At 38.1% G+C, this 27,943-nt stretch overlaps 1 pseudogene; it reads right to left on the bottom strand.

Annotated features, from left to right (window-relative positions):
- Positions 1-14,451, bottom strand: part of LOC114902449 — an 85,920-nt pseudogene extending 71,469 nt beyond the window's left edge.
- Positions 14,452-27,943: the final 13,492 nt, after the last annotated feature.

Below are 27,943 nucleotides of genomic sequence, written 5' to 3' on the forward strand. Positions count from 1 at the left end.
GCTTCCTTCATTCTAGGCAAGCTACTAATGAATGACAATATTATTACTCACAGAAATAAGGTCAATAAGAAAAATAATAACACTGTCATATATTGAGCACAGATTATGTGTTAGGCATTCTTTCAGGTGCTCTTTATCTGTTATCTGTATTAGTCCTTAAAACAACATTGCAAGGTAGATATTATTAAATATGTTTTGTTGATGGATGAGGAAATCATAGTTCAGAGAAGTTAGGTATCTGCAATGAAAGAAGGGAAATTTGAACTTAGATCTGCTAGACTTTTTTTTTTAATTTTATTTTATTTATTTATTTTTGGCTGCATTGGGTCTTTGTTGCTGCGCGTGGGCTTTCTCTAGTTGCGGCGAGTGGGGCTACCCTTCGTTGCAGTGGGTGGGCTTCTCATTGCTGCACCTTCTCTTTGCTGCAGAGCATGGGCTCTAGGCACGTGGGCTTCGGTAGTTGTGGCATGTGGGCTTCAGTAGTTGTGGCTCACGGGCTTTAGAGCACAGGCTCAGTAGTTGTGGCGCATGGCTTAGTTGCTCCAAGGCATGTGGGATCTTCCCGGACCAGGGCTCGAACCCGTGTCCCCTGCATTGGCAGGTGGATTCTTAACCACTGCACCACCAGAGAAGCCCTGCTTGACTTTTAAGTTGTTTCTAATCTATAAGAGCAATTTTGGGGTTGGTAACGGGAATGAGGTCAAGGTCTCTTTATTTTTCCAGGAGGATTCTATTCTTTACACTCCATCTTAGTTCTTGTATTGACTGAAACAAAGGGAAAATTAGAAAAGAAGTCCAGCTTGGCTTAATGATTTTCTTTAGGACTATGGCTGTATGTAGTATCTTTGAGGACAAAGATGATTTAGAGAATATTTACCCTCTTATTGTCTTCCATGAAAGTTTCTCTTTTCTTGACCTGGAGTATTGATTCATGATTATATACTACAGAATGCTAATCAGTGAATTAACACACATACACAGGTATTTTCAGTAAATTGCTACACTGGCAGCAAAGTCCACTGCATAATTTTTGGTGAAAAACAACAAAACTTGATATATAAGCTAATATATATAAAATGGATAACTAATAAGAACCTGCTGCATATATTCAAAAAAAAAAAAACCTTGATATATAATCTGACAAGGCTCAAAAACAAAACCCAAAGCAAAGGGCCTGACTGATCCTATTTACTGAAAGGGACGTGCATTTCACAGCTTACTTAACCTTCAGAGGCCGTGCCTCTAGTCATCCTAGAATCCCACAGTGCTCATCTTGTCAGCAGTTAGTGGGATCAATTAAAGTTCAGCCACCAACCTCACGTCACCCATATATATAGCATTCTTGTCTGTACTGTTTTATCATTTTGCTAACAAACTTGGAGATATAGAAGTAAATGTAACTTCAAAACTTTTATAGTAATACCTTGTTCTAGAGGGGGACTTACATGTGGGAAATTTCCCTTTTAATTCCCTCTTTGTTCAGGAAGAACAAACACAAGCAGAGGTGGGCAGTGGTGGGATGAGTGGCGCCCACCACTGGTCTCTCTTCAGAGTGTGGGCAGTCACAGTTCCCAGGTTCTTTTTGTGCACATAGTAGGTGCTATGAGTAGAGGAAGTGAGTGAGTCGTCTTCTCTCCCATCTACAACCTAACTACCATGTGACATAATACAATAAAAGCACGTGTTGGACCAAATTGTGTTCCATGAACATACATTTAATAGCGAGCTAGCACAAAAGCAGTCATACAACCTGGAATGCAACTTCTGGTCTCCACCCTTTCATGCTTTCCTGAAATCACCAACATATGGGAGGTCCATCTGAGGCAATGTTATGATAGTCTGGCAGCAGGGTTCCTAACCCTGTATTTGGATCAGGTGACAGAATTTTCTGTTATGTGACAGACACAGGAACAAATGAAGTTTTTGTCATAAGAGCTGTCTTAAAATTGTTATGCTGCTGGGCTGGACAGGTGCTCGACCCTGCAGGGCAGAGCTTTCCATCCATCATTTCCAGCCAGTCCCCATTGCCTGAGCACCACTCAGTTCACCATTAATAGATTATATCTAAGGCCCTTGTGTTCATTAATGACCCCTCTTGCACAGATTCAGAGGGAGATGACTGAAGTGTTTGCCCAAGCAACCTTGGGAATTTGGACTCTTGGTGAGGGTTTGTCCAGTGCCAAAAACCACCCCCTAGGAAACGTGATTTAGCTGCCCTCAGAGTGTGGATTAAAATCAGTGTACAACCACATTATCCCGCTGCCTACCCTGAAGTCTTTGAAGTAAATGACAGACAAGTATGTCTGGGCCAAGGGCTATGTAGTCACTGGGCTAAATAGTTCCTGGGCAAAGCAAAAAGAGAGAACTTCGGGGTTTTCTTAGCCATACTCTCTCAAAGAGCTATAGTTTTAAATAAGGTAATTATGATCATTTGTTTCAATATCTACATTAAAATACCATGCCTTTTATACTCCTGGTACTCTTCTTTTGTGCTTTCTGCATTTGGGAAAGGGTAAGTGCAGGTGGGCCCAGATAGATGTCAGTCTTCCTGAGTTGTCTGGACTCAGCAGGTTCCTCCTCCCCAGGTCCAGGAAGGCTCCAACCCTCAGCGGTGCTGTGCCTAAGCTTGTGCCCTTCTGTTGTCTCTTATTTGCTGCCAGCATATATGGCAGGAAGCCAGAGATTTTTGTTCTGTTGCCTGGAGTCTCCTTCATAAAGTCTCTGCTGAGCAGCTAGTGTGTGTGCAATCGGCGTGGGGGCAGCTGCATCCCTACTCATCTGTGACCACCCTGCCTGGCCACAAACCCTTTCTGGGGCTCCCTCTCGCCTGACTGACTTCCGGTTAGATGGTTAAGAGAGCTAGCACTCTCCTGAACTGATAGCCTTCATTGCTCGAAAAAAATAATAAAGAAAAGATGAAATTTTACTTGCTTACTGAATTTGCCCTGGTTTCCATGATGTTTGTTTGCTCCCTAACAGATGTGAATTCACTGGCTGATCTGCCAATCATGGAGCAGCCATTCTCTACAGAATACAGAATACAGAATACCATTCTCTACATTGGGTGGGTGGTATATCCCAGCAAATCTGATCCATTCTGTGGGGGAAAATAGCTGTAGTGAAAGGAAGATTCGTGTCAGTGTTTCATTATTACAGCATCCTATCACTCAGAGAATAAAACATTTATTTGATTAAGTGCCATTGACTGTGCTTCCATTCCCAGTCACTCTCTCCTTCCACAGTCTCTTGGAGTCAAATTTACCATGTATTGTCACCCAAGTTTTTAACAGATGTTTTTTTCTTCCTTTTTTTTTTTTTAAAAGTTTTTATTTGAACACTAAGAAATAATTGAGAAGATCTGGGTTCTGGACCCCCCCCCCCCCCGCCCTTGCTACTAACTGGAAAAGATATTTGAACCCTCTGGTCCTTAAGTGTCTGGAAAAATGAAGCGGTTAGAAAAAACGATTACTGGTATCTTTAGGTCTAAAATTGTATCACCATATAGTTACAACATAAGGCAATACTTGCTAAATTAGGAGCTTGTTTAAATATGTGGGTTTAAAAAGTACCAGTAGGATATTTAAAAAGTTAACATTTTAAAGTGGAAAGATTTTATAATGGCTAGTTTTTGGATGTGAGTTTTGCTTTCCAAGCTTGGGTGACTGAGGCTATTGGGATTTGGGGTCCTTAGCTATGTGGGCTGCCAAAGGCTGCAAAAGAATCGCTTCACTGTTAATTCTGGTGGACTTTTCTAATGGTAAACAAACTTCCTTTGACATGCACAAGCTTCCGAAGCAGTGCTTTCCTTAGGGAAGGTAGTTGCAGCAATAGGAGCAAAGCCTTTCCAGTTAATTCATTGGGTGAACATGAAAGCCAGGCATAAATCTTAGAACTGTGCTTTGCTGGCAGGCAGAGAATTCTCCCTGCACTCTGATGTGGGAATATGCAGGAGCCCAGGAGGTCCCTGGTAGGGTGCAAACCAATTAAGTAAGAGTCTTGAGCTGAAATAGCTTTTTATCATCTGGGTGAGAAGCCACAGATTTAAAGAAAAGAACTATTGATTTGACAAAGACCTAATTAGCTGGACTATACTCTTTGTCTTCTTAGGGAAAGGAAAGGTTGAAATTGCATATGGACTACTAAATAAGTTGGAATTCCTTGAAATTTGGAACTTCTAAATCCATTTCTGAGGAATTTAGGATTCTCCCAAAGGCTGATCATATTTGACTAACGAGGATTTAGATTGAGACCCAAACTAAACATGTGGTTACTCTGATTTACTGAGGGTTGTTTAAATACCCTGTTTATTGCAGGCATGGCAGTGCACATATTTTAGCCTATTAAAGAGCATGGACTCTGGAGTAAACAATATGTGGGTTTCAAATTTGGCTGTACAAAAACTTCAGCTTTATAAATAGCTATTTGCTTTGAGGGGAGTTACTTGAATTACTTGAGTTTTTGTATAAAATGGGGTATGTAAAGCGTTATTGAGAGGATTAAATAAAATTTAATGACATGGTCCGTGTCCCAAGGGACCTGATAGTGCTTCTAATCCTTACTTGGTATGATGTTTTAAAATGTAGCTCTTTCAGGGTGCAACATTTTATCATAAATGTCCATTGAGATAATTCTTTGTTAAAAACAAGCAAACAAAAGGTGGTGAGAGAAAACGGGGGAAGAATAGGGGGTGGTATTCAGAGCTATGTGGAGAATATAAAGAAAAATTTTCCTTATTCTATAATATAAGAGCATCAAGGACTTGGCACTGAGTTCAAATCTAGATTCCGATCTAGAGTGTGCCACTTACTAAGTGACTGGGGCAAGTTATTTAGCTTCTCTGCTTCAATTTCCTCATCTAAAATAGTGTTGTTGAACCCAAGGTCAGGTTCTTGATGAACAGTGAGGTTAAACAAACTGAAACATCGGAGTTTGGAGCAGAGAAAGATTTATTGCAGGGCCAAGCAAGGAGAATGGGCAGCTCATGCTCAAAGATCCAAACTTTCTGGCTTTCAGGTGGGGGTTTTCAAAGATAGTGTTAAGGGAGAGGGTCGTAGGTTGCATGATCGGCTCATGGACCTTCTTCTGACTGGTAGGTGTTGAGGTAACAGGGTGATGTTTCTAGAATCTCAACCTTCTGGCTCCAGCCAGTCTGGGGTCTAGTGTTTGTGGTTAGCATGTAGTCACCGTCCTCCACCTGGGTGGGAGTCTCAGTTTCTGTAGAACAACTCATCATCAGATGTATATCCCTTCAGGAGGAACTAAGTCCTGTGACTTTATTGTCCTAATTATTAACTGCTTAAGCCTGCTCTTTGGAACTCAGGGGAGGCCTAGGAGACTAAAGCCTTTTTTCTTTTTTTTGCTACAAACAAGAAAGAGGGGGGCACATAGGGGCATTTGTACCTGGGAAGACCTCAAAGAATCCTGCTCAGTTTCAATCCCCATTTTCTTTGATACTCCTCAATTTTGAGGGAGAACAGGTGTGGGACAAGAAAGGGAATAAAGTTTTGGGTGGAGAGGTTGATCATAAACTCAGCAGAGGAGCTCAGTTTTAGGGGGTCCTGGTTTCACTGGGGGTGGTTGTGAAGATGAAAGGAAATAAGGAATGGAAAGAAAATATCTGGCATTTGCCCAACACCTAGTAGAAGTTAAGGATCATCGTTACTTCCACCACTGGCATTAAACTGCTGAGCACTCAATATCAAAAATAGGAACAAAGAGGGCTTCCCTGGTGGCACAGTGGTTGAGAGTCTGCCTGCCGATGCAGGGGACACAGGTTCGTGCCCCGGTCCGGGAGGATCCCACATGCTGCGGAGCGGCTGGGCCCGTGGGCCGTGGCCGCTGGGCCTGCGCGTCCAGAGCCTGTGCTCCACAACGGGAGAGGCCACAACAGTGAGAGGCCCGCGTACAGCAAAAAAAAAAAAAAAAAAAAAAGGGAAAAAAACAAAAAAGGAACAAGGAGATTTTATATGGTGGTATTTGACAGGCTTAAGGAATGATGCTTCCTCTTGGAATAAATTCATCTCATTATTTTTAGCATCCAATTATTACTTTTTGATTTCATAAAGAGATAGAGATGGTTTGTTCCATGAGAGCACTTCTAAGCTACATTTTTAAACATGCTTATCTTCCGTGTGAAAGCTGGGCTTCATTATTTCTGGAGTGTTCCTGGCCAAGGCACATGAGAGCTTTAAGTTTTGGAATGCTAACAAGGGCAGCTGTATTCCAGAGTCCCAGTGGTTTTTTATGGGATTTTAAAAAAAGCTCAGAAACAAAACTAGTGGAGGAAATGTTTATGGACTCTGATTTGAGTCTAATTCCATTGAGAAGGGTTATTTCTCCTCAAATTAGAAGGCAATGAAATTAGTCAGTCAGATACTCAAATGTGAAGTCTTATGACCTAATCGTATTGTTTGCTTAACTAGTTTTTTTCTTTTCAGTTATTTTACATATTTGATTTGGAAAACATTCTTAAGGCATGAGATAAATGTTTTTCCTATGAATAAAAAATTAAATGAAAACCATTTACTCTAGAGGATGCAGGCAATTCCAGAATTTGAATTTTCCTGTAAATACAGTTTGTATACATAAATGATCACATGTACCTTTAGTGATGAAGTAAAGATTTTGGAATTTATTAAATGCCTTGCCATTTTATAATTTCTTCTAACCTATGTTTATGTTTTTTTCTAGAACAAAAGGTTAGTAAGCTATGTTCCCCCACCAAATATGCTATTTCATTAAAAAAACGATTTTAAGAGATATTAATTTATACATAGTTAGTGTGATTAACTATAAAAATCCAAGGGGTCTTTCAATAGAGAAAAAGGCTAGGAGGAAGAGTGGCTATGTGTGGGTAGTGGAAACATTGGTGATTTAGAGTTTTTTGTCTTTCAAATAGTCTCATTAAAAAAAATGAATGATCATATATTACTCCCAAATTAAAAAATCATAATTTCTAATTTTATGTAAGATGTAATAAATTCAATAGCCCGAGCTTTCAGCATTATCTTAAAGGTTAAAAAAATCTTGTTTTGGGCTTCCCTGGTGGTGCAGTGGTTAAGAATCTGCCTGCCAATGCATGGGACACGGGTTCGAGCCCTGGTCCCGGAAGATCCCACATGCCTCAGAGCAACTAAGCCTGTGTGCCACAACTACTGAGCCTGCACTCTAGAGCGTGTGAGCCACAACTACTGAGCCCACGTGCCACAACTGCTGAAAGCTGCATGCCTAGAGCCCGTGCTCCACAACAAGAGAAGCCACTGCAATGAGAAGCCCGTGCACTGCAATGAAGAGAGTAAGCCCCCGCTTGCCGCAACTAGAGAAAGCCTGTGTGCAGCAATGAAGACCCAATGCAGCCAAAAATAAATAAATTTTTTAAAATCTTGTTTTTTATTTTTTTAATTTATTTTTATTTTTTATTTTTTTTGCGGTATGCGGGCCTCTCACTGTTGTGGAGCACAGGCTCTGGACGCACAGGCTCAGTAGCCATGGCTCACGGGCCCAGCCGCTCCGCGGCATGTGGGAATCTTTCCAGACCGGGGCACGAACCTGTGTCCTCTGCATCGGCAGGTGGACTCTCAATCACTGCGCCACCAGGGAAGCCCCTGTTTTTTATTTTTTACTCCTATGTAATTTTGGGGAAAATATCTAACTTTAGAGTATCTTTATATGTATTTGATTTGGTATGACTATAACTGAGCAACTCCATCTTGTAATATTACAAGGAAAATAATCAAATATTCGTAAACAAAGGAAGGTCGAATATTATATGATAAAATACTGTTATTAAAGGAATTAATAAAAGGTAAATGACAGTATACTCAGGGGTCCCCAAGGGCCTTACATTTGTGTAGGTATACATGCAACCAGAAAAACTATCTAAATGTAGAGGTCATGAGAAGAAGAAACAGGGATTAGATAGGGTATTATGGAGAAGAGCCAAAAATTACTTGTAGAAGGAAGAAAACAGATTCAAAATAATAGGGAAGGACTAAAATAAGCGTTCTGGTTAATAAATGAATATTAACATTCATTTAGCATTCAACAAAGATTTTGTTCCAGGTGGGATCAAGATATCCCTTAACCAGATATATCACTGATTCTCAGTGCCATCTCATCATTATGACATTTTGGGAAGGACCAGTAACATTTTCATTAAATGGTAGGGATTTTTTTAAAACTTAGGCTTTATTGAGGTACAATTGACATACAAAATTGTAAGATGTTTAAAATGTACATCTTGGTGATCTGATATATGTATACATTGTGAAAGGAATCCCGCCCCCCATCTAGTTAATTAACACATTGATAAGAATTAAAAAAAAATTTTTTTTTTTTTAGATGGACATTGCCAACATCTGCATTGACGACTTTCCTTTTGTGTTCCTCTGCTACTGATGAATTCTAATTCGAAATAGTACATTCTTACTTTGGATATGTTCATATAGTAAATGAGATCTCAGAGTGTTAATGATATCAGAGACTGCCATTCATTCATTCAGTGAATATTTGTTGAGATCCTTATTGTGTAGCAGGCGCTGATCAGGGCAGGGGAGTGGCAGGTATGACATTCCCTTTATTTTAACTTCTGCTACTCTGCCTCTTTAAGATGACTTTGCACTATGGGCTGATTTTATATGTTAATTCTTTGAGGAGATCAGATTTCTTACTTGTGACTGTTGACATTATATACTGCCTGTAATACAAAAATCAAAACAAAAAACAAAACAAAAATAAAAAACAGGCAATATCTTTTATTAGGGTTTGAGTCCACACCTCCAAGATATTTTTTCTTTAATGTTTACTTGGTCAAAAGTGATGAACTAATGCTGTATTTTGAAACCATATAAAAACAACTAGGTGCTATGCTGGTGGCACTTTAATTTTGGTGACAGAAGTAGAAACTACGGATTCGTTAGCCTTAGAAATGGCATTAGCTAAGACCTGTGCATTATGATGACTCTGATCCACCCAATGGTACAGGTTATACTTCAGCTGCTGCCAAAGTAATGGGGAGAACTCTGGCTCAGCATTTTAAGTCATAATCTCCCAAAAGCACTGTATACAGTCTTGAAACTTAATGTGGAGAGTTTAAAAATTGCAGTAAAGAAATTAACCTTCCCATCTTTCATTTTCTCAAAACTTTTTGAAAGCTCTGTTACTTGTAGTTACAATGAATTTTGGTTTATACCAAACTCACAACTGTAGAAGGTCTCACTGAGAATGCTTGTGTATTGTTTTTAACTCAAGTTAAAAACAAAAATCTTTTTAGAATCTGCAAAGGGATATATATATATATATATATATATGTATATATATAACTGAATCACTTTGCTGTACACCTGAAACTAACACAATGTTGTAAATTAACTACACTTCAATTTAAAAAATGGTTTAAAAATCACTTTTTAAAAGATTTCTGGGTATATGAAAAGCATTTATTTCTGTGCCACGTAAAAAGGATGTACTTTGCTGCAGTAATCTCACTCCACTGCCAGTTTCACCCATGAAAAATAGATGAATAAACTACTTACAGAGTGGTGAGGACAAAACAAAATGTGGTGTGGGGATATGGAGATGGGAAACATGAGTTACTTGAACGAATTTTTGCTGCAGTTAGAATTCATAGAAAATACTATAAGGAATCTAATTTAATTTTACACCATAACCTTAAAAAATATATTGTCATTTACCTAAGATTTATTTCCTGACATATATCCTTGAAACACTGAAGATGGATGAGTTTCACAAATTTCCTTGCACCTTTAAAAAGATCTATTATTGGGCTTCCCTGGTGGCGCAGTGGTTGAGAGTCCGCCTGCCAATGCAGGGGATGCAGGTTCGTGCCCCAGTCCGGGAAGATCCCACATGCCGTGGAGCGGCTAGGCTCCTGAGCCATGGCCGCTGAGCCTGCGTGTCCAGAGCCTGTGCTCCGCAACGGGAGAGGCCACAACAGTGAGAGGCCCGTGTACTGCAAAAAAAAAAAAAAAAAAAAAAAGATCTATTATTGGGGCTTCCCTGGTTGCGCAGTGATTGGGAGTGTGCCTGCCGATGCAGGGGACACGGGTTCGTGCCCCGGTCCGGGAGGATCCCGCATACCGCGGAGCCGCTGGGCCCGTGAGCCATGGCCGCTGGGCCTGCGCGTCCGGAGCCTGTGCAAAAAAAAAATCTATTATTGGTAGGAATGGTCTACTAGGTTTCTTATATATTAATTCCAAAAAAAAGTCGTTGCTCGAAGTTTTAAAGCAATTAAGTACCCTGTTATTTTCTTTTATATATATTTTTTGCGGTACATGGGCCTCTCACTGTCGTGGCCTCTCCCGTTGCAGAGCACAGGCTCCGGACGCGCAGACTCAGCGGCCATGGCTCACGGGCCCAGCCGCTCCGTGGCATGTGGGATCTTCCTGGACCGGGGGCATGAACCCGTGTCCCCTGCATCGGCAGGTGGACTCTCAACCACTGCGCCACCTGGGAAGCCCCAACAGTTAATTTTTGATGTATTTTTCCTCATGTTTATTATTATTTTTTAAAGAGATGGGAGTTTTGTGCTGTGGTCCCAATGTTAAATTCTTAACTTTTTCTTAAAAGTTAAGTATATCTAAAGGAAAACTATAGTTTTTTCTTTTTCCCTCACAATTCTACATTGTCTGCTGATAATCTTTTGTGGTCGTTTATCAGTCTTGGTCTGTGTCAGAATAGTTACTTCCTTGTAACTAAAATTACATAAATTGTAAATAAATCTAAGTTTCTGCAATTCAAATTTACTTTTCATACACTAAAAAATTATTTGTATTTCTATAGATCTAGCTATTTCCTAGATTCATGCTATACTGGATTTCTAAGTTCTCCTTTAATATACTCCAAAAGATCTTTTGTTTGTAATGTACTTCTTTTCTGCTTTCATAAGAACTTCGTTTTTTGAGTGCTTTAAATTGTGTGTGTGTGTGTGTGTGGCCATGCCGCATGGCTTGCGGTCTCTCAGTTCCTCAACCAGGGATTGAACCTGGGACCTGGCAGTGAAAGCCTGGAATCCTAACCACAGGCGACCAGGGGACTCCTGAGGTCTTTTAACTTTTTTCTTCCATTTTTTTTCTGAACTCTACCAGTTCATGTTTTATCTCCTTTGAAAGTATTTCCCTATCTTCCCTAAGTACTTGTATTTCTACTTTGTGCTCTTATTTTATAAAGGTAATTACTTTTAAACGTTTAAAAAAATAGTATTAATATATACTTGATTAAATTTTATGTGTCTTTGGGAGCATTTTTCTGGTGAATACTCTTAATTTGTTATTTATTTCTTCTGTTTTTCTTCATTTTTGCATTTTTTTGTATAAATACTATTAAAAAAATTGAGGTATGATACGTATACCATAAAATTCACCATTGTATAGGATACAATTCAGTGGTTTTTTTTAGCATATTCACAGTTGTGCAACTAACACCACTATTTAATTCCATAATATTTTCATCACCCCAAAAAGAAACTCTGTACCTGTTAGCAGTCACTCCCCATTCCCACTTCCCCCCAGTCCCTGGCAACCACTAATAAACTTTCTGTGTCTGTGGATTTGCTTATTCTGGATGTTTTATATAAATGGAATCATATTGGGTTGGCCAAAAGGTTCGTTCATTTTTTTTCCATAAGATGGCTCTAGTAGCGCTTAGTTGTCTTTTACTTGATTCAAAACAATTTTGTTAGATTGTACTGTGACAGCTGTCATATCAGCATGCATTTAAAAAAAAATTCATCAAAACTGGTGAATTTTTGTATAGCCATTTTAATGTTGGAAGAAAAAAGCAACATTTTCAGCATGTTATGCTCTATTATTTCAAGAAAGGTAAAAAGCACAACTGAAATGCAAAAAAAGATTTGTGCAGTGTATGGAGAAGGTGCTGTGACTGATTGAACGTGTCAAAAGTGGTTTGCCAAGTTTCATGGTGGAGATTTCTCAAGCTGGATGATGCTCCACAGTTGGGTAGACCAGTTGAAATTGATAATGATGAAATCGAGGCATAAATTGAGAACAGTCAACGTTATTCCACGCGGGAGATAGCTGACATACTCAAAATATCCAAATCAAGTGTTGAAAATAATTTGCACCAGCTTGGTTATGTTAGTCGCTTTGATGTTTGGATTCCACCTAAGTTAAGTGAAAAAAACCTTTTTGACCATATTTCTGCATGCGATTCTCCACTGAAACATAACGAAAACGTTCCGTTTTTAAAACAAATTGTAACGGGTGATGAAAAGTGGATACTGTACAGTAATGTGGAATGGAAGAAATCGTGGGACAAGAGAAATGAACCACCACCAACCAACAAAGGCCGGACTTCATCCAAAGAAGATGATGTTGTATATATGGTGGGATTGAAAGGGAGTCCCCTATTATGAGTTCCTTCCGGAAAACCAAACAATTAATTCCAACAAGTACTGCTCCCAATTAGACCAACAAAGCAGCACCCGATGAAAAGCATCTGGAATTAGTCAACAGAAAATGCATAATCTTCCATCAGGTTAATGCAAGACCCCATGTTTCTTTGATGACCAGGCAAAAACTGTTATAGCTTGACTGGGAAGTTCTGATCCATCTACGATATTCACCAGACAATGCACCTTTGGATTTACATTTATTTCAGTCTTTACAAAATTCTCTTAATGGAAAAGATTTCAATTCCCTGGAAGACTGTAAAAGGTATCTGGAACAGTTCTTTGCTCAGAGATAAAATGTTTTGGGAAGATGGAATTATGAAGTTGCCTGAAAAATGTCAGAAGGTAGTAGAACAAAATGGTGAATACATTGTTCAATAAAGTTCTTGGTGAAGATGAAAAATGTGTCTTTTATTTTTACTTAAAAACTGAAGGAACTTTTTGGCCAACCCAGTATATTATATGACCTTTTGTGTCTGGCTTCACTTAGAATAATGCTTACAAGATTCATCCACGTTGTCATGTATCAGTCCTCCATTCCTTTTTATGGCTGAATAATATTCTACTGTATACATACACCACACTTTGTTTATTCATTCATCAGTTGACACATATTTGGATTGTTTCCACTTTTTTGCTATTAATAATGCTACTATAAACATTCATGTACAAGTTTTCACATGGATATGTTTTCATTTCTGTTGGTTCTACCTAGGAGTGGAATTGCTAGGCCACATGGTAACTCTAGGTTTAATCATTTGAGAGATTGCAAGATTGTTTTCCAAAGAGACTGCATTTTCACTGGCAGAGTATGAGGGTTTTGATTTTTCTATATCTTCATCAACTCTTTTTATTATTGGACTTTAAAAATTTTATTATTTGACTGCATCGGTTCTTGGTTGCGGCATGCGGGATCTTTGTTGTGGCGTGTGGGCTTCTCTAGTTGTGGCGTGTGGGCTTCTCTAGTTGTGGTGTTTGGGCTTCTCTAGTTGTGGTGTGCAGGGTCCAGAACGTGCGGGCTCAGTAGTTGTGGTGTGCCTCGGGCTTAGTTGCCCCACGGCATGTGGGACCTTAGTTCCCTGACCAGGGATCAAACCCACATCCCCTGCATTGGAAGGTGGATTCTTAACCACTGGACCACCAGGGAAGTCCCCGGACCTTTTGATTAGAGCTGCCCTAGTGGGTATGAAGTGGTAACTCATTGTGTTTGTGAGGTTGAACATCTTTTCATATGCTTATTGGTTATTTTTAGTCTTCTTTGGAGAGATGTACTCATTTTTAAATTGAGGTTTTTGTCTTAACCACTGGACCACCAGGGAAGTCCCAAGCCACATATCTTTTATAAAAATAAAAATAAATAAGTAAATAAAATTCTTAAAAAGAAAAAGATATGCAGCTTCTGTCTTGTTCTGTTGGATCAGTACCTATAGAGCAAGCCACCTGCCTTGGTGTAGGGCACTCAAACAGCTCCACACCTGTAGAGGGGTTCATCTGTTGAGGCACTGAGGCCTCCGGACAACAGCCATATGTGTGTCTTTTCTCGGAGGCAGATCCTCTTCCCCCGGCAAACCTTCAGATGCTTGGAGTCCTGGCCTGAGTTTTGACGCAGTTTTGTGAGGGACCCTGAGACGGAACCACCCAGCCAAGCCACTCTCAAATCCCTGAGCCACAGGAACTGTGAAATAATAAATGTTTATTGTTCTAAGCTATTAAGTTTGAGAGTAATTTGTTACATGGCGATAGAAAACTAATGCAGAAGGCTTTTTGTTGTATACATTTTTATAGGTATTGAACTCTTGAACCATGGGAGTGTATTATATGTATAAACAAACACAGCAAGGGCAACTACAAAGGGAGCTCTGAAAATTAAATTCCTCCCTAAATCCCCCAATGGTTTCTCATTACATTTCGAATTCCTTGCACTTACCCAGTCTATGTGATCTGGTTCCATTTCCCTCTTCAGCGTCTCCAGCCAGGAGATACTTAGTGCTGGTTCCCCTGGACTTCCGTCTATGTTCTGACATTTTGGAATTCCAGGATCAACAAAGATCAGCTTCTTGAATTGAAACTCCAGCTGTATACCCTAAAGCAGCTCTTTAACAAAAGTGATATCCCCTACATATTACTAGCACAGTGGGACACACACACACACAGCTTTATAGAGGTATAATTAAAATATAATAAGCTGTACATATTGAAAGCATACACTTTGATAAATTTAAAATAAATTTGAAAACATCACCACAGTCAAGATAGTGAATATCCATTATGCTTAAAAGTTTCCTCCAAACCTCTTCCTCTCACGTCACCTCCTTCTCCAAACTACTTTGGACAAATTATACTTCTTTGGGCAAATTATAGAACATTTCCATCATTACAGAAAGTTCTATTGGAAAGTGCTTGTGTAAGCCTGGTAAAGAATACCCCATTTTATTTTGTTGTAGTTAATATACTAGTTGTTTACAAAGTCAGTGAGCATTGGAACCTAATAGTGCAGGGAAACAATTCTATCTATTGACAGTTGTGATGAGATGGCTCTTGGGTTTTAGAGATCTGTTTGCCAAATCGGTTGAGATATAGTAAGTTTACACCATTGAGCAGAGTGTGAAATGCCAACAGCAAAGCATCATCTTCCTCCAGGAAACTAGCTTCTGACTGTAATTAGAAAAGTTAGCTTTATAGGTTGAAAGAGAGATTTGTAGTTTTTGATTGAGGTAGAAGAAAAACAAAACTTGCTGTTTCCATTTAATTATCACATAAAAATTTGATCAGAGCATCCCCTATCTGTATCCTCTGATCCTCTTTCCTTCTTCTCTTTTCTCTATTTGATTAGACCAGAGGTTGGTAACTTCCCTATAAATTCCTCAAAGAGATTGATGAATTAGGATTAGATTAGAATTCATGAATTAATACAGTGTTTTTCTGGAGAATAGCTCCAATTGTTTGTTTCTTGGAGAATAGCCTCAAATCAGATGTACAGATAAGCTAAAAAAAGAAAGTAGAAGTCATGACTATGCCTAACATATAGAAGTAACTACATATATATAGTTTTTTACAATTACAGTTTTTTTAATAGTGTTTATTTATTTTTACTTGTTGACAGTTTGCTTTGTTTATTTATTTATTTATTTATTTATTTATGGCTGTGTTGGGTCTTCATTTCTGTGAGAGGGCTTTCTCTAGTTGTGGCAAGTGAGGGCCACTCTTCATCGCGGTGCGTGGGCCTCTCACTATCGCGGCCTCTCTTGTTGCGGAGCACAGGCTCCAGACGCGCAGGCTCAGTAATTGTGGCTCACGGGCCCAGTTGCTCCGCGGCATGCGGGATCCTCCCAGACCAGGGCTCGAACCCGTGTCCCCTGCATTGGCAGGCAGATTCTCAACCACTGTGCTACCAGGGAAGCCCCAATTACAGTTTTATTAACTTTTATATTTTAGTATAAACAGAATTCTCATTCTTCTTTATAACAATGAAAATATACCACACATTTTAAGTGTTATTTACTTACTGTATTGTGAATTATTATGTTATCAAATATGTTCTATAGCACAATTTAAAATAGCTAACATATACTGTTATTTAATGAAGTTTGAATATATCAGCTGCTGTGAATAAAGATATTTTTTCTCTAAGCTTTTGACCCCTGAATTGTTTTTATAGTCCCACCTGTGGGGAAAAATGTACAGAAGTAATTGCCAGCAATGGTAGGGTCAAGGTTGCCAGCTCAGCTAGAAAAGAAGAAAATATTAATTTTTTTAAAGTTGCTGAAATATTCATTAGTAGTTTAAAATGTATTTTCCATCTCAAATTCTGAATGATGTTTACTAATTGGAATGGTTGGAAACCTGATCTGGGAAATGGAATTTGGCAGCTGATCGATGGTTCAGAGCAATAAGAATGTTGGTTTAGGATCAGGATCAAAGGATGCTATGTCTAATTGAAACTTTGGGAAGATTTATGTAAGCAACATGGAATTATCCAAATTAGAATTAAGCAAGAATACCAGCTCTAATGCATCAATAATTGAAAGATTAAAAAACAAAACAAAGCAAAAATCCCTAGGTTCTGTTGATTTCATCACTTAATATAAGCAGAAAATACTTAATTTTTTTAGGAATTCTGAGAATATGAAAAATATTTCTAGACAAATTCCATGAAAATAAGTCTTGTACAAAGGATACAAAACTTTATTAGCTTTTAACAGAATACAATAAGTGTTCACAAAGTCATCAAGCTGGATTAACCTTTATACTCCTTTCCGCTGGAGAATATGCTGAATTTGGCCGTGATGGGCTGAATGCATGTGGCGAGTGACCACTTTCTGGTTTGCCTGGGAGTTGTGTGCATACCCATAGTCCCTTATGTTTCTGTCTCTTTGTATTTGTTATTATAGTTATGCAAACTGATTAAATGTTACATTGTAGATGAAACATATTTGAAAAAAATGTTATTTGTATGAAAAATGGAATGCTTTGGAAAGATGATAAAAGTGAGTCAAGGTGGGCCAGAAAACTGTAAAAGATTAGAGAGAATTTCCTTTTATATAAATATAAATCATGAAGGGCCTATATTCAGATTGCCTCACATTTGGCTTGACATTTTTCTTCCACTTAAAGAAACTGAAATTTGAAGTGGAGAATATCCACTGAGGATGTGGTTTAATTGCAAGGAAGAAGACTTGGAACTCCATATTGTAGATATGAAATTAAACAAGGGGTTTTGTCCCTTTGCAATAAATGGTGAATAAATGCACTTTTTTTTTTTTTTTTTTTTTTTGCTGTACGCGGGCCTCTCACTGTTGTGGCCTCTCCCGTTGCGGAGCACAGGCTCTGGACGCGCAGGCTGAGCGGCCATGGCTCATGGGCCCAGCCGCTCCGCAGCATGTGGGATCTTCCCGGACTGGGGCACGAACCCGTGTCCCCTGCATCAGCAGGCGGACTCTCAACCACTGCGCCACCAGGGAAGCCCTAAATGCACTTTTAATTAAGTTAAAATAAAATATTTAAGTTATGTATACATCTTTTAAACTAATTCTCCGTTCTAACTTTTTCAACTTATCAGTCAACACCTGGACCTGATTTGCTCTAGATAAGGAGATAGGAGAGTGGACTTAACACTGTGAGTGGTTTTCAATAGAGATTAAAAAAAAAAAAGATTCAGTAATGGTTCAACCAAATTTGGTCTCATTTCATAAATTCCTCTGAGTGACTATGAAAATGTGACTTAGACTCATCAGTACTTTTGGTAAGTAATTATAGGAAAACTTGAAATTCTGATAAAAGGTTTTCAAAACAGTGATCGACAGCAATATAAATTTGTAATCTTTAAAATTCTCTCTAGTTGCCTTATCACAAAATTGAAAAGAACTGACCTATTTTGACTTAAATTATTAAACTTGTTGGTCTGTGGGTAATAGAATAAATTAGGAGTTTCATTTTTGTAGACCGGGGGTTGCAACTTTTCTGGTAAAGGACCAGATAGTAAATATTTTTGGCTTTGTGGATTATATGGTTACTACTCAATTCTACTCCTGTACCCAAAGCAGCCGTAGACAACATGTAAATGAGTCAGTATGGTTGTGCTCCAATAAAACTTTATTTATGGGCACTGAAATCTGGATTTCATATAATTTTCACATGTCATGATATGTTATTCTCCTTCAGATTTCCCCCCAACCATTTAAAAATATAAAAACCATTTTTAGCTCACGGACTGTTTAAAAAAACACATGGTAGGCTGGATTTGGCCCTTGGGCCCTCGTGTGCCAACCCCTGATCTATCCCTCATTCAAGTTATCCAACGTTGCCTTTTCATGACCTAATCAGGATGTTTCAGTAAAACAGAAACACGTTGTGTTCATATTTGCTGACACATTCTTTTGCTCACATTTTTTATTGCCTGGAATAGCTTCTTTGTGTCTTCTAATCCAGAATTAGCTTAATTCCTCTGCCTTTCCTCATAACTTTCCCAGCTTCTCTCAGGTGTCTCCCTTGCTTTCAAATTCTTTTAAGTACCTTCGGTCTCTTTCCTATGATTACTGTGAATTAGTCCTTTATTATTCCAGATCCGTGAGCTTTGATTCTTTTGAGTATAATTTCTAGGATCAGAGATCATGTATTATACTCCCTCTAATTCCCCTCAGCATAGTACTGAGCACATAGAAGGATAAATACTTAATAGATTGACATGTTTGCTATCAAAATACAATATTTATTATTCTTTCATTAAGTTTTAAAGCATTTTGATTTGGGTCTTTGGTCTCAAATATCCTTTTATTTCTCTATCTTTACTTAATCTTTCTCCATTGACTTCCCTCCTTGTTCATAATCATGCTCAAGTCTCCGCTTTATTAAAAAACTAACAACAATAACAATAAAGCTTTCTGTCTATATTGGTATTCATGTATCCCTTACTGAGTTAAGGCATTTAGTTTTTCCTGAGATAATATGTTTTGAATATCTAAAGGGATAGGGATGAGGTGGCCCTAACTTCTTCCTGGGAACACTTTCCTGCCATGACACATGGAGGTGGAGCCGAAATGAAGCATAGTCTCATTGGGCTGAGGAGGCCGGGATCAGAGTTTGAGCCTGCTGAAGTAGCTGGGCTTTGTAGGGCAGGGCCCTGGAGAAGAGGAGAGTCATGGAAGTCTTCTTGGGGACTTACTGTTCATCCTTGGCCAAAGGCAGACCTGCATATATATAAGGCAAGGCTCCAGGAGGCCCAGCACAAATTGCCTGGTGCAAGGTTGAGAGGTGAATGTGATACAGAGCTTGTACTATGCTGGGAGATGTTCAAGTTCTGGTCCAGCAAGAATGGAGACACCACATTGGGCACCTTAAGTGTTCAGTTGAGATTCCCTAAAGACCACACTTCAACGAGTGTGTGGAGTAGGGATAAGAGCTATGCCTTAAGTTTAAGTTCAAAGTGGACTTGCCGTAACAAAGAATGCAAAACTGATTCTGATGGGACTAAAAGTGTCTGAGTAATTTAACTGCCTTCCAGAAAAAAGCTCAACATACTTTACAGGAAGATGACATAATCCAGACTACCTACAATTTATCACCAACAGTGTTCACTAGACATTGAAAAGAAATTACTGTCCATGTGGGAAAGCCGAATGAGACCCATGATCAAGAAAAAAATGCAGTCAATAGAAGGTGTACCTGGGATGACCCAGATATTGCCATCCCAATGGCCTTTTCCCATTTTTAAAGTTAACATTTAATACATCCTTCAAGATTCTATTTAAATGGTAGGAAAATTTTAAGAAGCTTCCCTGAATTCCTCCAACTTGAAATAATTTATTTCTCTTTTGACTTCTCACTGATTTATGCCTCTTCCATGGTACCTAATTATATTATATTATATTATAGTTACCTCCATGCATATTTTGTTTTCTTGGTTGAGGTCAGAGATTGTATTTCCTTATCTTTTTAGACACTAATGTATTTACCCACTAAAGTCATACAGTAAGCACTCAAAAATTATTTTTGAATATATGAGTAAAAGATGTATGTGTTCTGTTCTTTTTTCCCATTTTAAAAATATTTACTTTCTGAAATTTTTGTGTTTACTTAGGTACATATGTGTATGAGTGGAAAATCTTCCTCAATGTTATCATGAATCATGAGTTTTCGTAGTTTTCCAAAAATTAGTAGGCTAAAGTGATTAGTCTTCATTCCCTTTGTATTAATGGGAAAAGTAATTGCTTATTGTTTTTATCTTAGAACGTTGAATATAAATTTATTTATGTCTATCTTCTCCACTAGAATGTAAGCTCCTTGAGAATAGAGACTTTGTTTGTATCCACAGTATTTTCAACAATTTGTGTCACATCGTAAATGCTCAATAAATATTTATTAAATTTCTTACATTGACTGGTATTTGTCCAAACTTTGATAAATATGATACACATTTTAGCATTTCATGATAATTTATTTTAAACCAGTTAAGTGTATCAAGAAAAGCCTTCAGAGTTTCCAAATAATTTTTCTCAGAAATGATAGTTGCATGTAAGTCCTATTAACTAAAATCTATATTTTAACAAAAATTAAGATAAGTAGTCTTTTCCTTTATTTGTTAGTTTCTTTCAAGATGGTTTCAGCTGAAGATTTTATTTGCTATTTATACATATCATACTGACAGTAATTTTATTCTCCCTTTGATAACAACTCACAAGTTAAAAATAATCAGTTGATGGGGAATTGCTAGTTATATAAAACATGGTGGTTAACAGAATGTTTAGTGTCATCACATTCCCAAGCCAAAATGGACCCTAGAGATTCATCTAATCACTAGAGGTGATGAAAAATTAATTCCAGAAAGTTAGAGTAGTTCACAGTCAGGATAAATTGATATTTTGGAAAATTACTTTTTTCAAATAAAAATACGCAAGGAAGATTTTTTTTTTGCATTCTGAAAATAAACAGATGTTTACATTTTAAAACATAACTAAGATAAATACTCAATGTCAAAACGTATTTTTTGGGGAAAATTTTAGCACGGTAAACAGCTCTAAATAATTTTAATATTGATATTTTCTTTTTACTTTACAGAAAGTGGAGTTCTGCCTGTTTTCTAACCTCTCACCCTTCCACCCCCCCCAAAAAGAAACAAACTAACAATGCTCAAAGAGATAAATCCAGGCTTTGTTCCCCAAGATTCTTTCAACCTGGCACTGGCACTACCCCTGGCTTGGTCCGATTATAGTTAATCCACTGCCTACAACATGACAAATGTTTTTGGTTCAAGTTGAATGGCAAAGTCTTTTCAAATAGGAAAAGCAGTTGTCAGCTGTCCTTGTTGTGGTACCAACAAGTATCATGTCAGGATAGCCAAACAAAGAAGGGGATGATTCAGAATGCTGACCCCAGTACACTGAACCTTATTGACTCTGGTGGGTTTTCTGGAAGGCTTGTTAATAGTGATACAAAAAAGAAATCAGGGCATAAACCCCACATTATATTTGGTCCCTTTGACTGATACAGATTTATCAACTAACATACATCAAGTGGTGTCACAAAAATGTGAATTGCAATTCCTAACTCTCCTGTAAATGACATTTCTCTTCTCCTTAAAATTTCAATTTATGAAGGTTTCCTTAAAATAACAAAATTTTCCAGCTTTTTTAAGCTTGTTAAATAGAAACTATTTCAGTTACAGTTCCTGAATTCTATGAGTGCTATTTCTCTTGAAGTTCTTGTTCAAAAAGACTAACTTTAAATTCACTTGAACACTATGGCTACTATTAATCATCTCTTTTATGGGAGATATTGACTTTTCTCTTTGGGGTGAGTGATGCATGATATTGCTTCTATAATAGAGTACGACATACAGGCTATTATGCACGTTTAGAGATGTATGCTCTACATGGCCTATTTTCATTCTTCTAGGTGCTGTGGAGCCCATAATTCTGCAGAGCTACACTGAATAGAATAGAATAAACACTTATCTCAATTGTATTTTAGATGTCATACTGTAGGTTTTTGGGATATCATTATTTTTTAAAGATCTTTCCTTTTTCCCCCATTTTTTGCTGGGTTCCTGATTTTTTTCTTTTTTTTCCTTTTTAAAAATGACCAGTTATTTCTACTTTACAAAATTAATATGAGAAATGAAAGTACACCATGATACTTTCTTTATTAGTAAAGCATGTCATGATAAAATGGGTTTATGTTTTAATTTATCCTTGAAAAGAACTGAGTTTATGGTCTTTATTTCACATCCCAGCTGTTAGGGAATTACTAAATCCATAGGGAGTTGCATGAGTTCTGTAATTGGCATGAATTATTTGAGTTTAAGGAAACACAATCACCCCACAATATAGTGATACCCAGTGCTGGATAAATCTACATTCTTCAAGGATTCAGGGTTCCAGAGGTCTGTGGGACTGTGATGTTTTCTTAGTTGAGTGCCATTTTAAATTGATTTCTTTTTTTATAGCCTGTTAGGTGAAAAGACATAATTCTTTAGCATCTTGCCTCATGACTATCTAGCCAAGCCATGCTATGAAGGAAGACTACTTAAAAGATGAAATAAACAAATAGGCTTAGGAAATGTTAAACTAATAATATTTAGTGGTTTATAATACATTCACACCCCCTCCATTCTTTCTCACCTCTTCTTCTTCTTTTAAACATAGTACAAGGAGATACAAACATAGTATCCTTGCCAAATAGTTTTCTTTCACATTGGGAGAAAGGAAAAGAGCTTCATTTTACCTTGCTGCTCTGGGATTTCCTTTCCTGTTCCCCTAAGATATCTTGAAACTTGGTTCCTCAGTCTTTGAAGTCCCAGATTTTAAAATAAAAGTATGTATCCAAGAGTGTGATGTGGTTTTCCCACTTCAACCTACATGGTAAGACCACCTACAATGAGTTGATAGTAGGGCTTTAGGATATTGTGTGGCCTTCAAGAAATGCATTATGTAATGGATTCATTTTTGTAAATAATTCCCAATTCTATAACTCTGAAGAATTAAGATTACAGCTGGAATTATTGGTATAAATTTCTGTTGGCTCTGAATGTTAGGTGCCTGTCCAAAGCCTGTTTAATTCCTCTAAGAACTCATTTTCATTTGCAGTAGAAAAATCATGTAAAATGTAAGAGAAACTGTTCCAAAGAATAACTAAATGTCTATTTTTTTGAGACCTTATCATGTTCCAGTTACTTTTCCTAGGTAATCTTAAGTGCTTTTCACCATAGCCCTGGGAGTTGGTGTTTTTAACTCTTTTATAGAGGATATTAATTGAGACTCACAGAGGCAACTTGGCCGATGGCACACAACTGACAAGTAGCAGAGCCCGGTCTTGAACCAAGGTCTATTGATTTCTAGTTTTTTGTTTTCCTTCCTCTCCATAGTCCCTTTGTATCCTAGTGACTATGTTGTAGAATATTCCTGTGCTGTTTTCTCTTTTGGCCATGTCCAGTTAACTATTATTCTTTTTTATTTTTATTATTTATTTATTTATTTATTTTTTATATTTGGCTGCGTTGGGTCTTTATTGCTGTGTGCGGGCTTTCTCTAGTTGAGGCGAGCGGGGGCTACTCTTCGTTGCGGTGCGCGGGCTTCTCATTGCGATGGCTTCTCTTGTTGTGGAGCATGGGCTCTAGGCACGGGGGCTGCAGTAGTTGTGGCTCGTGGGCTCAGTAGTTGTGGCTCGCAAGCTCTAGAGCGCAGGCTCAGTAGTTGTGGCACCCGGGCTTAGTTGCTCCGGGGCATGTGGAATCTTCCCGGACCAGGGCTTGAACCCAAGTCCCCTGCACTGGCAGGCAGATTCCCAACCACTGCGCCACCAGGGAAGCCCCTATTACTCTTTTATTGGCAATAGGGTGACAATATAATTTATTCTTCAAAGACAGACACTTTTGGTGTTTTTTTTTTTTGTCCACTCACCATGCGGGATCTTAGTTCCTCAACCAGAGGTGGACCCGTGTCCCCTGCAGTGGAAGCACGGAGTCTTAAGAAGGACACTTTTGAGAGTGAAAGGGGGTGCTATTAATTATTCTGGGAATACAGGCTCATCCCAGAATTATCCCAGGCAAGTTAGAATGTATACATGCCCTAATTTTATATAAAAACAAACAAAAAACCCTAAAGCGAGTATAGCTTATTAAGAGGAGCAGCTCTCAAGACAGAACTTACTTCAAACCATGATTCTGCTATTTACTAGCCAAATAATTTTTGTCAAAATATCTCACCACTGTGCCTCAATTTCCTTATATATAAAACTGGAATAATATTATTAGTACCTATTTTATAAGGTCATTGATTTAAATGAGGTAATACATGTATATCACTAAAACAGAATAAACACTTGGTGAGTATTATCTATTATTATACATAGAGAATTTTGAATGCCATCCAAAGACTTGTCTGACAATAAATGTAGCTCTATTGGTTCTTAGAATTAAAACATTAGTTTTGGGGAAGTATCACATAATGAGTTCTCAATAAATATTTATTAAATGAATAAATGAATATACTATTCCAGAGAAATAAAATGCACTAGCATCCATTTGTGTTACAAAGATAATTTGTATTTTATTTTATTTTTTTATTTTTATTTTTTTGTGGTACGCGGGCCTCTCACTGTTGTGGCCTCTCCCGCTGCGGAGCACAGGCTCCGGACGCGCAGACTCAGAGGCCATGGCTCACGGGGCCAGCCGCTCCGCGGCATGTGGGATCTTCCTGGACCGGGGCACGAACCCGTGTCCCCTGCATCAGCAGGCAGACTCTCAACCACTGCGCCACCATGGAAGCCCGATAATTTGTATTTTAAAGAGACATAAAAGAATAGAGATAGGTAGGTAGGTTTTGGCGGTGGCAGTAGAGGATGGGAGTTTGGGTAGGAGAAATGTTGTATGGAGCTTCTGGGGGGGGGCAGACTCAGATGGGATGTGGGAGTTCTAGACAAGTTCTGTGGGCCAGTAAAACTTCTAGAGTTCAGATGGAAAGAAGGGGTAGAAATGGAAGAGGCCCTTAGACAAATGTCATTTGCACAAAGATTTTATTGGCATTATATGCTAGGAAAAGAGAAATAGCTCTTGCATGGCAGGAAAATTCGGCCCTTGAAATCAGACTATCTTTATTAACCTTGAGTAAATTCCCTTGGGCAAGCAGCCTCAGCTGCTTCACTGGAAAGCTAGGGATAATAATATTTCCTTTATAGAGTTGTTGTAAGGATTAGAACGAAGTATGTGTGTGCATGCAAGTGTGTATACATGAATATAATGTTTGCTCATAGTAGAAATTCAACAAATGATTGTTTTATAATTTTTAAGGATCGTAACAACTACATTACTCATAGAATTTTGAAGTCAAGTACTTGAAAGCTCTTTGTGACTATAAGTGCTTTACAAAGATGTGGCCCTGCTATGAATGCTGACATTGTTCTAGTTATAATCTCTGGACCTTGGGTGTGCTGTTCTTTGGAAACAGCAGTGTTCCGTATTCACGTGGTCAGAGCAGCAAGGATTCAAGAGTCGAGGTTGTGACTGATGTGTTTGCTAAGAATGTACTGAGATTAAACTTTAAAGCATAACTACTTTTTAAATTCCCTTGAAAAAAAATGAAGTTTAAGTAGTTTTGAGCTTAATAAAGATCTTTGAAAAACCAGTTTCACTCCACATATTTGGCTACTGAATGCTGCTGCATCAGTGGCCTTTAAGGTGAGAAGAGATAATCTTCTTGCATTTACATGTGCTTTAAGTATCTTATTTATACATTTTTACATTAAAACAGGTAATATACCCAAAAAATAGTCATTTCAACCACATTTTGGATAAATGTTAAGGTTTTCTATTTAATTGTTTTTATGTTTCCTTTAGAGCCCATTCTGATATTCTAACTCTAATTTTGTGAATATACCTAGGAATGTGAACTTCAATTTTCTCAGATATAAAATGGAGGTAATACTACTTCATATGGTTGTTGATTGCGTTAACATGATAAAAGTTATGAGATGCTTAGAAAAGTGCATTATACCTACAAGTGTGAGATATTATTACTGTGAATATGAATGATAATGCACCTTAAATCTTAACTTGCTATAAGTAACCTCAGGAAATGAGGGTATCATCATAATTACCATTTATCAAACTCTACATTTTGCATACATTCTCCATAATTGTCTTGCAAGATTCTTCTCTTTTTAGAGATGGAGGAAATCTCCACAGAGGTTGAGTTATTTATTCAACATCACACAGACAGGAAATTGTAAAATCAGAATACAAACACAAGCTTGTGTGACCCCAAAGCTTGTGCAGTTTCCACCATGTCATGTTGATTCCTAGTTTCGAAGCTCAGTGATGTCTCAATTCAAGATGTCCTAGTTGACTACTTATAAGCATACATTTTCTAACCTAATTCTTTCATTACTTGAGCACCTACTATGTGCTAGGCATGTATTAGGCCCCAGTAATACAGAAGTGAATACAACACTGTCCCTGTCTTTGAGAAATTCTGTGGGGTGTCCTTCTTTGTCTCTTGTAATAGTCTTTATTTTAAAGTCTATTTTGTCTGATATGAGGATTGCTACTCCAGCTTTCTTTTGATTTCCATTTGCATGGAATATATTTTTCCATCCCCTCACTTTCAGTCTGTATGTGTCCCTAGGTCTGAAGTGAGTCTCTTGTAGACAGCATTTATACGGGTCTTATTTTTGTATCCATTCAGCCAGTCTGTGTCTTTTGGTTGGAGCATTTAATCCATTTACATTTAAGGTAATTATCAGTATGTGTGTTACTATTACCATTTTCTTAATTGTTTTGGGTTTGTTATTGTAGGTCTTTTCCTTCTCTTGTGTTTTCTGCTTAGAAAAGTTCCTTTAGCATTTGTTATAAAGCTGGTTTGGTGGTGCTGAATTCTCTTAGCTTTTGCTTGTCTGTAAAGGTTTTAATTTCTCTGTTGAATCTGAATGAGATCCTTGCTGGGTAGAGTAATCTTGGTTGTAGGTTTTTCCCTTTCATCACTTAAAATATGTCCTGCCACTGCCCTTTGGCTTGCAGAGTGTCTGCTGAAAGATCAGCTGTTAACCTTATGGGGATTCCCTTGTATGTTATTTGTTGCTTTTCCTTTGCTGCTTTTAATATTTTTTCTTTGTATTTAATTTTTTTTTTTTTTTTTGCGGTACGTGGACCTCTCACTGTTGTGGCCTCTCCCATTGCGGGATGCGCAGGCTCAGCGGCCATGGCTCACGGGCTCAGCCACTCCGTGGCATGTGGGATCTTCCCGGACCAGGGCACGAACCCATGTCCCCTGCATCAGCAGGCGGACTCTCAACCACTGCGCCACCAGGGAAGCCCTTTGTATTTAATTTTTGATAGTTTGATTAATATGTGTCTTAGCGTGTTTCTCCTTGGATTTTTCCTGTATGGGGCTCTCTGCACTTCCTGGACTTGATTAACTATTTCCTTTCCCATATTAAGGAAGTTTTCAACTATAATCTCTTCAAATATTTTCTCAGTCCTTTTCTTTTTCTCTTCTTCTTCTGGGACCCTTATAATTTTGAATGTTGGGGCATTTAATGTTGTCCCAGAGGTCTCTAAGACAGTCCTCAATTCTTTTCATTCTTTTTTCTTTATTCTGCTCTGCAGTAGTTATTTCCACTTTTTTATCTTCCAGGTCACTTATTCATCCTTCTGCCTCAGTTATTCTGCTATTGATTCCTTCTAGAGAATTTTAAATTTCATTTATTGTGTTTTTCATCATTGTTTGTTTGCTCTTTAGTTCTTGTAGGCCCTTGTTAAACATTTATTTTCTCTATTCTATTTTCAAGATTTTGGATCATCTTTACTATCATTATTATGAATTGTTTTTCAGGTAGACTGCCTATTTCCTTTTCATTTGTTAGGTCTGGTGGGTTTTTGCCTTGCTTCTTCATCTGCTGTATGTTTCTCTGTCTTCTCATTTTGCTTAACTTACTGTGTTTGGGGTCTCCTTTTCTCAGGCTACAGGTTTGTAGTTCCCGTTGTTTTTGGTGTCTGCCCCCAGTGGCTAAGGCTGGCTCAGTGGGTTG

This window comes from Monodon monoceros, unplaced genomic scaffold (assembly GCF_005190385.1).
Source record: "Monodon monoceros isolate NGI ecotype Baffin Bay Population unplaced genomic scaffold, NGI_Narwhal_1 Super_Scaffold_20, whole genome shotgun sequence".
Lineage (NCBI taxonomy): Eukaryota > Metazoa > Chordata > Mammalia > Artiodactyla > Monodontidae > Monodon > Monodon monoceros.